We start from the raw sequence: 10,098 nt of genomic DNA, 5'->3' as shown, positions 1-10,098 counted from the left end.
ACCCTGAATGTGGAGAACTTTAGGACCCTGAAACACACGAGCTGTGGACCAGCGATCCGCATCAACATCACAATCCCCGCTGTTAATAAAGTGATGCATTTGAAATAGCGTGTCTGTTTAAAGCAATTGATTTACACAAGGATTGATATAATAAACAATCCAATGTCAATGATGGGAAATGTAGTTTGGTCACTCAAGCCCTTCAGCTCATGTCTGAACGAGTGTTTTCTGGTAAACTTTATTTCACTTCTTCATTAACAAAACACATAATGCGAACAAACTGCATTGACTGTCAGTAATAGTCAGAAATACATTTATGAATAAAAACATTTACTTCTGCCATTGCTTCCCACTCGTAATTACGACTTTGTGGTGGAGTTCATCTGTTCAACTCCCCAGCCAGCAATGACATGTGGGGCCCATATAAGGGCTTGATGGGCGGCAAATGTGGGCCCCATTATGGGCTTGCACCCGGGATCCACATTGGGGCAAGCTGTGGAAGCCCAGACTTACTAAAATTGGGACCAGTACGGGTACTGCGTGGGTCTTAATTGGGCAATTCATGTCAGACCCATTTGGGCCCCACCTGGCCAAATGGGCCTTAAGTGGGCTTGCACCCGGGATCCAACTATGGTTACCCAGATGGGCTTTAAATGGGCTCTGTAAGAGTCTTATGTGGGTCCTAAGTGGGAAATTCAAGCCAGACCCATTGGGGCCCCTCCTACCCAAAGGGGTTTAAAGTGGGTTTGCACCCAGGATCCAGCCGTGGATGCCCAGATGGGCTTTAAATGGGTTCTATAAGGGTGTTATGTGGGATCTTAACCGGGCAATTCATGACAGACCCATTTGGGGCCCACCTACCTAAAGGGGTTTAAAGTGGGCTTGCACCAGGATTCAACTGTGAATGCACCTGAATGTGGGTCCTAACTGGGCATTTCATGCAAAGCCTATCTAAGCCCAACCATGCCAAATATTTTAAGGAAACAATCTAAGCTAAACAATCTAAACTAAAATCGAAGAATGAACATAAGTCCAAGATAAATACAAGACACTTGACGCTTTGAACTGCAAGAAATATATTGTTTAATTGAACAACTAAAACAATTTAAATGTCACAACAGTAGCTCACTGGGAAAAAAAAATGCTGATAATTTATTCGCCCCTATGTCATCCAAGATGTCCATGTCTTTCTTTCTTCAGGTGAAAAGAAATTTAGTTTTTTTGATGATATTTGATTTTGATGTTATTTGATTTAGGAATTTAGATTTTTTCTCCATATAATGAACTTCAATGAGAACCAAACGGTTCAAGGTCCAAAAGACAGTTTCAGTGCAGCTTCAAAGGGCTTTAAACGACACCAGGCGATGAATAAGGGTCTTATCTAGTGAAACGAACGCTCATTTAAAATTAAAAAAAAAAAAAAAGCACAAGTATAAGCACAAATGCTCACCTTGGTCTGTTCTGTGATGCGCGTTCGTGGCTCTCCTGTTCGAAGTCGTTCATCAAAATGCAAATGAACAAATCTATTTTCAAGTAATTTGGTTCATTCAACAAACGAAATACATGTAACTTAGAAAAAGATTTGTTCCTTTTTGATGAACGAGTTCGAACAGGAGAGTCACGAACGCGCATCACAGAACAGAGCAAGGCGAGCATTTCTGCTTATAAAACTTCAACTTTGTTATTTTTATTTTTTTTTTAAAAAACCTTAAAGGTTGTTTTTTCCCCCATCAAAAACCTTAATTTCTTTTCGACTGAAGAAAGAATGACATGCATCTTGGATGACATGGGGGTGAGTAAATTATCAGCAAAAGTTTTTTTGTTTTTTTTTTCAAAAATGAACTACTCTTTAAATACAAAATACACTCAGGGCGTGGTGGATGCTCCCTTTTATCTTTGGGCTCTTGCAGCCCTCTCCCCTCCACGGTCCATGCGCCACTTCCCCAGTGCCATTTCCACTTGCTTGCGGTTCACACTTTTGAGTAATTGCATTACTCTTCAGTGCACCTAAAAACAAAAGAGCATAAGTCAATTTAGCAAGGTTCTTTTTTGCTCCAACTTGTATGTCTTCAAATCATTCAGTCAAGAAAAACACATTTACACATGTGGTAAGCTAAAATGTTTGCTCTAGAGTGACATTTAACATGGAGTTTTATAGAGTTTTATATACCTATAACACTTTTTCCATTACATGTTGAAATATACAGTAGCCTCAAATGCACACCAGATTTGAGTGACATTAGAAACAATTTTCCATGAATATATCAAAATTCATGAATTCTCCAAAGGCGACCCCTTGGTATTAGGGGTGTAACGGTACACAGAAGTCACGGTGTGGTTCATACATTACGCTTCTGTACAATGGAGGGAAAAACAAAACAAAAAGACATAAGGCATTGTATTTTTTAAATAAGTTTTATTAATAAAGGCATAAAACCAGTTTATTTGTAATGCACTGACAATAGTTTTATATAATTAGTTTATTAATTAAACTAATAAAACCTTGTGATATGTTTGGTAATTGTACCTGAATTCAATTAAAATTATTTTGCAATATTTCAGATCAATATTTTTGTTTTCCTTAATTTTAATTAATATTATTATTTAACAATGTAACATTATTTTCATCTGAATTATAAATAATTGATTTCTGTGTAAAATAATAGTACGATTAAAAAACATTTGATTTTCTTTTTTAATCAATGTAGAATGTGTAAGATTAGTGCTGATTTAAGATTAGTCAAAGCAGCAGTGAACTGATGTTCAAACCAACATGTTTTTTTTTTTTTTGTTCTGGGATGCCATTGTTGCTATTGTAACGAACTACCCTTTTACATGCCTCTGATTGACAGATAAATCATGCAACCTTATTTCACTGTTGTTGAGGTTTTTCAGCTTTGTACAACATTTGCTTCATACATTTACTGTACTTTAATTGTATTGTTAAAGAGGGCAAGCTTTACCATTTAATTGAGCCATACATGCGTTTTAGACACTTACATTGTTCTTTCTCCGTCAGTGAAATAACTGCGTCCATGTTATGAGCCGAGTTTTTTTTTTTAAATTTACTTTAACTGCTCTGGTATTATCAATGGGATTACATATTTAAGGTGTTGCTAATAATTCTAATTATATTTGAATATTCGCAAAACTCACTTACATTCACGTTAGCGGTACTGATTCAAAACACAAGCGCAATGATTGAATGTCAAAGCACGGTTTGAGCGCCCTGCCCCCCCAGCCGAACTGAAAGTTTTGATTGGTTTTGCACCCAAGTCAGACCTGTCCGTTATTGGCTGAAGTGCTTCAGATCTGTCTGTTATTGGCTGAAGCGCAGTGCTCCACCACAGTCGTTTTGAAAAGTGTCTGTCAAATGCCCTGTTGCTTCTTTGGTACTTTTGTCAAAGTGCTTCCAAAGTACTTTGTACTTTTGGTGAAAAACAAATGTAGCGATGTTGAATACTTTATTTTTATTCTACTCACGTAAGAGTAAAAGTACCAAATTTTAATTATACTCAAGAAAGTAGATTTTTTTTTTTTTACATCTAGTGAAGTACTGTAACGAAAGTACTAGTTACTTTCTAGTATTAGTAAGTATTAGTTAATTTTAGTTTCTTTAATTAGTTACTTTCCACCTCTGCATCAACGCATTCTCACCCCAAGGCGTCACCTTTGACCATGCTTCAATATTTGACGTTTTAGGCGCCCTTTAGCGTCACTTACATGACGCGATCCTACGGCGTCATCTAACTGACGCTAAAGGAAAGCGTCAGTTAGAGGACGCGATTAGGTTTAGGTGTGGGGTGGGGGTAGGGTACACGCGATCCTAGGGCGTCATCTAACTGAAGCTAAAGGAAAGCGTCAGTTAGAGGACGCGGTTAGGTTTAGGTGTGGGGTGGGGGTTGGGTACACGCGATCCTAGGGCGTCATCTAACTGACGCTAAAGGGCACCTAAAGCGTCAGATATTGAAGCATGTCCAAATGCTTCCCAAGGCGTCAGTTAAGTGACGCCTTGGGGGTGAGAATGGGCTGTCTGCATTTAGGTGAAAAATGTTGTAGCAGACATGGTTGATTTGTTATACATTTACAAAGTTTTGAAGCAACCTGGCATGGGACTTGAACTCTGCAAAGTTTAGTGATTCATTAAGCATGGGAAGGATTTTGTCAAAGAAAGAAAACACAGGAAAACTGTGGCCAGGAGACTGGGTGGGGATGCCGTCAGACTCACGCTGAGGCCACTTCTGGGGGACCCACAGGGATTTCTCGGGGTCAGACTCTGTCTTGGTGGGCTGACCCTGGTTACCAAATTTTCAATTTGGAAGCAGAAACTTTGACGTTAAAGAACATTTCAATACCTCTAAACGTGGGAGAAAAAAAAAAAAAACTCACATAAATACTTGGAACCATGGGCGCTGCTTCCCCAGCAGGATCCATTTGACCTGCTCCTCTAAGACCTGCTTCGCCACCTGGAAATTTGAGGGCTGTGGCTTCCCCTCTGGGACACACGAGGGCTGCTGATTCCTAAGAGTCCTCTCTATCCTAAGAGAAAGAAATACTGGTAACACTGCAGCAAATTAAAAACACAACACTACCATTAAAACGTGATATAAAATATATATATATATATAACTGCTGTAGCGGCGCGTCAATGATAATGTTGAACGCCATATTTTTTGCGTCGACACTTCTTTATTTATTTTATTTTTTGCACGTTCCTCGCGGTACAGCTTGCCACACACACACACCACGGGAGACCGGAACATTGCAGAATAGAGGATGAAGACAACTAGAAGTGAATGAGCTTTCCATTAAATGAATCACACACTTTAAACAAACCCTTTCATTTAATTTTGATCTTTGATTGCAAGTGATCGCACCTCAATGGTCCACACACCTCCTGTGCACATTGGCACACCTGCGAATATCTGCATCTTTCCACAACATGGAGGAGAAATTAGTATTAATTAGTGTATTAGCATTAGTATCTAGATTTAGGCGACTAAAATCTTATTGTACGTCATCGACTAAAGCTAGAATAAAACTATAACAGTTCAAATGACTAAAATATAATGGGTTTAGTTCAATAATGCATTAATTTAGAATTTCTCTCAAATTTACAAACCCATAATTAGACCTTATGTAGCCCCTTCTTTACAATGAATGATACATGCGTTCTTTACAACTACTTGCATACATCACTCTTTATTCTTTCAAGCAGCAGACGTATTTGTATGAATTAATTAATGAATCCTTATTAAAGCTATTAACGAGCAGTGAATTTTAATCTCTTTCTTTTGTTGCTTGATGACACAGACCGCATCGTGGTTTATTAAACACGTAAACATCGGATCGTGTACAATGACATGCGGATCCAATTGCACGGATGCATACAATCACAACTGTTCAAAACATAAAAACGTCCTGGATGCATATGCAACCCGGGGACGTACTCCCATGCCACTAACGCTGGACCACCAAAAAAAGAAATCTTTATTACTACAACTAAGAGCAGGTCAGGGAGGAGACTCCATTTAGCTGTGCTCAGCATAAACATTACAGTATGATTACAGCATTTGATTTCACAGACTGGCGTTCATGGCGCAGCAGACTCAAGCCCTGGAGTAAAACCTGTTCTCAATATACATGTCCACGCTGAGCACAGACAACTGCTGCGGGGCTCCTGTCTGTGGTGTATGTCATCAAACACGTAGCCATGGCCGTGCACGACCGGGTTATTGATAATATTCCTGTTTTGAACGGGTTATTGGCTGCATTTAAACGTATTAAATGTGTTGCAGCTCTTTCTGCTCGGATGAATGAACGCCAGTCTGTGAAACGCAGCTACTCATCGAAATATCGGAAATGTGTTTAAAACTCATTTCACCGTTATTAAAAGTATATCGTGATAACTTATGAATTATTGTCCAACCTCTCCAGCTGTTTTTCCTTTTGGTTAGATTCTACATCAGATTAAACAGTTACAACACAAAACAAAAATTACAGACTACTGTACACCTGCAGTGTTATTTTTCTGGCAACATAATATTTAAACTTACCTTGTGAATGTCTGATGTGAAGTTCTTCTCCTCGAAATGACAGCTAGCAGCGTTGCTTTCCGAATGGCCCGTTAACGTTTGAGCGCGAATCAAGGCCTTTGCTTACAGGCCCCTTATAGATGTCCTAAGAACTGCCTGACTAAATAACAATTAAATACAGTTAAATTGTTAGAGAATTAACAATTAAATATGTTAGAGAATTAACAAACGTTAACTGCTTCGCTGGCTTCATATAAATCAGCCTAATTATGTATTGTGTGCATAACAGGCAGGTGGGAAATATACTGAAAATCTGTACTCAAGTGCAAGTACTGCTGCATTGCTATTACTCTATTACAAGTAAAAGTACTGGTGTTAGAGAACCGCTCAAGTAAAATTACAATTTGTAAAAAAAAAAAAAAAAATAAATAAAAAAAAACTAATCAGCTAGAACAAGTTACTTTTAAACACTGATGTCACTGTCACTTCTCCAGATTAGGGCTGGATGTGTTTTCCTTAAAAGTTAAAACCACAACAATCGATCAAATCATTAATGATTGAATTGATAAGATACAAATGTGTTTTTTCCCTAATTTTCTATATATATATATATATATAGGCCTACAGTATATACACTATATATACGATCTATATGTTTGTTCTTTGATGACTACTGTGACTCACTCTCAACATGCTTGATTAGCCTACATGTAGAGTTACTAAAATTTGTACAGTAAGTTATCAACACACCTAAATAGTTACTTTTCGCCTCTGCCACACCAATATATGTGTTCCCAGATCAAAACCATGCCCTCTTGGCCCATGAATGTACCATGCAGGACCCATATGTGTTCCCAGATCAAAACCATGCCCACTTGGTCCATAAATGTACTATGCAGGACCCATATATGTGTTCCCAGTTAAAACCCATGGGCACTTAACCCATAAAAATTATATGCAGGACCCATATATGTGTTTCCAGTTCAAACCCATGGACACCTGGCCCATAAAAATTATATACAGGACCCAAATATGTGTTCCCAGTTCAAACCCATGCCCACTTGGTCCATAAATGTACCATGCAGAACCCATATATGTGTTCCCAGTTCAAACCCATGACTACTTGGCCCATAAATAAACCATGCAGGACCCATATATGTGTTCCCAGTTCAAGCCCATGCCCACTTGGCCCATAAATGTACCATGCAGGACCCATATATGTGTTCCCAGTTCAAACCCATGCCCACTTGGCCCATAAAAATTATATGCAGGACCCATATATGTGTTCCCAGTTCAAACCCATGCCCACTTGGCCCATAAAAATTATATGCAGGACCCATATATGTGTTCCCAGTTCAAACCCATGCCCACTTGGCCCATAAATGTACCACGCAGGACCCATATATGTGTTCCCAGTTCAAACCCATGCCCACTTGGCCCATAAATGTACCATGCAGGACCCATATATATGTTCCCAGTTCAAACCCATGCCCACTTAGCCCATAAATGTACCATGCAGGACCCATATATGTGTTCCCAGTTCAAACCCATTCCCACTTGGCCCATAAAAATTATATGCAGGACCCATATATATGTTCCCAGTTCAAACCAATGCCCACTTGGCCCATAAATAAACCATGCAGGACCCATATATGTGTTCCCAGTTCAAGCCCATGCCCACTTGGCCCATAAGTGTACCATGCAGGACCCATATATGTGTTCCCAGTTCAAACCCATTCCCACTTGGCCCATAAAAATTATATGCAGGACCCATATATGTGTTTCCAGTTCAAGCCCATGCCCACTTGGCCCATAAATGTACCATGCAGGACCCATATATGTGTTCCCAGTTCAAACCCATGCCCACTTGGCCCATAAAAATTATATGCAGGACCCATATATGTGTTCCCAGTTCAAACCCATGCCCACTTGGCCCATAAATGTACCATGCAGGACCCATATATGTGTTCCCAGTTCAAACCCATGCCCACTTGGCCCATAAATGTACCATGCAGGACCCATATATATGTTCCCAGTTCAAACCCATGCCCACTTAGCCCATAAAAATTATATGCAGGACCCATATATGTGTTCCCAGTTCAAACCCATGCCCACTTGGCCCATAAATGTACCACACAGGACCCATATATGTGTTCCCAGTTCAAACCCATGCCCACTTGGCCCATAAATAAACCATGCAGGACCCATATATGTGTTCTCAGTTCAAGCCCATGCCCACTTGGCCCAGAAATGTACCATGCAGGACCCATATATGTGTTCCCAGTTCAAACCCATGCCCACTTGGCCCATAAAAATTATATGCAGGACCCATATATGTGTTCCCAGTTCAAACCCATGCCCACTTGGCCCATAAATGTACCACGCAGGACCCATATATGTGTTCCCAGTTCAAACCCATGCCCACTTGGCCCATAAATGTACCATGCAGGACCCATATATATGTTCCCAGTTCAAACCCATGCCCACTTAGCCCATAAAAATTATATGCAGGACCCATATATGTGTTCCCAGTTCAAACCCATGCCCACTTGGCCCATAAATGTACCACGCAGGACCCATATATGTGTTCCCAGTTCAAACCCATGCCCACTTGGCCCATAAATGTACCATGCAGGACCCATATATATGTTCCCAGTTCAAACCCATGCCCACTTAGCCCATAAAAATTATATGCAGGACCCATATATGTGTTCCCAGTTCAAACCCATGCCCACTTGGCCCATAAATGTACCACGCAGGACCCATATATGTGTTCCCAGTTCAAACCCATGCCCACTTGGCCCATAAATGTACCACGCAGGACCCATATATGTGTTCCCAGTTCAAACCCATGCCCACTTGGCCCATGTCTGTCCCTTATGGGGCCCATATAATTAGCTCATATGGGGTTCCTATGTGGGACTCATACTACAAAACCTACACGGGACCCGCTGATTTCACCCAGCCAAAGCCCATGCCCACACAGTAACCATAGAACCCCGACTTAACCCATCTGGGCCCCACATGTCATTGCTGGCTGGGTCGAATAAATATCATCTTTCTGACAAGACTTGAACGCACCAATAGTCAATGTTTCTACAATCTACTGACACTCACAGGAAATGGACACAAGAACATGTTATGGGCGGAAGGAACATGATCGGGTCATTCCCTCTGACCGTGAGCTTGAGGAGAGGATCCCTGAATCAGGCTTGAGAGATAGTCGGGAGGTCAGAGGTCAGTTAGGGGGTCAGGGGTCAGTCAGTAAAGTATGTAGTGTATCTGGTTTATATATTTATACACGAGGTATTAGATGTAATTAGTATTAGTTTGTTTATTTGATTGTTTGATGTCTGTGATTGGTTGGACACATCTTATGATGAATATATTAGTAGGGATCCCGAAGCTAAAAACAAACTTTTTTTCCTGTAACAAAATAAAAAATGAATGCCATTAGAGGGTTAAAACCATGTTCATTTATTCTCTAAAATGAAAGTAGTGGGAAAGGTTAAGAAGTGACATCTTTCATCACGTCTAAACAACCCTTTCTCACTGCCCTCCTTTTAGAGAAGAAATTAACATGGTTTTGGATTTCTAAAATAGGGAAGTCGATGAAAATGACACAGATATTCTGCAAATCTTTGCTCTTGTGATGATATTTTGAGGTTTTTGAAACTAAAGATGCAGAAAAGGCACAAATGTTTCCTTTACCCTGTTTAAAACCAAAGAAACAGAGCAGAAGTCAAACCACTATGAGCTCAACTCTATTATTAGACCTGAAGAAATGAGTTGCTGTGAAAGCACAATCACATTTAAGTAAATTGCAGTTAAGTTTGAAACGCTCCACAGGGTGTCCGGAAAGAGACTTGGTCAGTAGATATTTGGGAATAACCCGTTTATTTGTCACCACATATCTCAGATATTAGCAGTTTACCTTATGGGGGTGTTACCATGTGGTTTTTCCATAAATAAAGAAAAATAAAGAAAATGTAGGTAGGTAAACATACAAGCGTTTTAAAATTGACACATGATTTTAACAAATACGGACATGAGATTAATAACT

At 39.8% G+C, this 10,098-nt stretch overlaps 1 long non-coding RNA gene across 1 annotated transcript; it reads right to left on the bottom strand.

Annotated features, from left to right (window-relative positions):
- Window positions 1-1,066: 1,066 nt before the first annotated feature.
- Window positions 1,067-6,216, bottom strand: LOC120477646 (uncharacterized). The gene is made up of 3 exons (XR_016168590.1): window positions 6,057-6,216; window positions 4,390-4,539; window positions 1,067-2,007 (listed from the first exon to the last, which is right to left on the bottom strand). It is a non-coding gene; the product is annotated as an uncharacterized LOC120477646 (long non-coding RNA).
- Between the last annotated feature and the right edge of the window lie 3,882 nt (window positions 6,217-10,098).

The sequence above is a fragment of the Pimephales promelas genome, chromosome 1 (genome assembly GCF_988280905.1).
Source record: "Pimephales promelas chromosome 1, fPimPro1.hap1.1, whole genome shotgun sequence".
Taxonomy (NCBI): Eukaryota; Metazoa; Chordata; class Actinopteri; order Cypriniformes; family Leuciscidae; genus Pimephales; species Pimephales promelas.
This window is presented reverse-complemented; position numbering and strand designations above follow the sequence as displayed.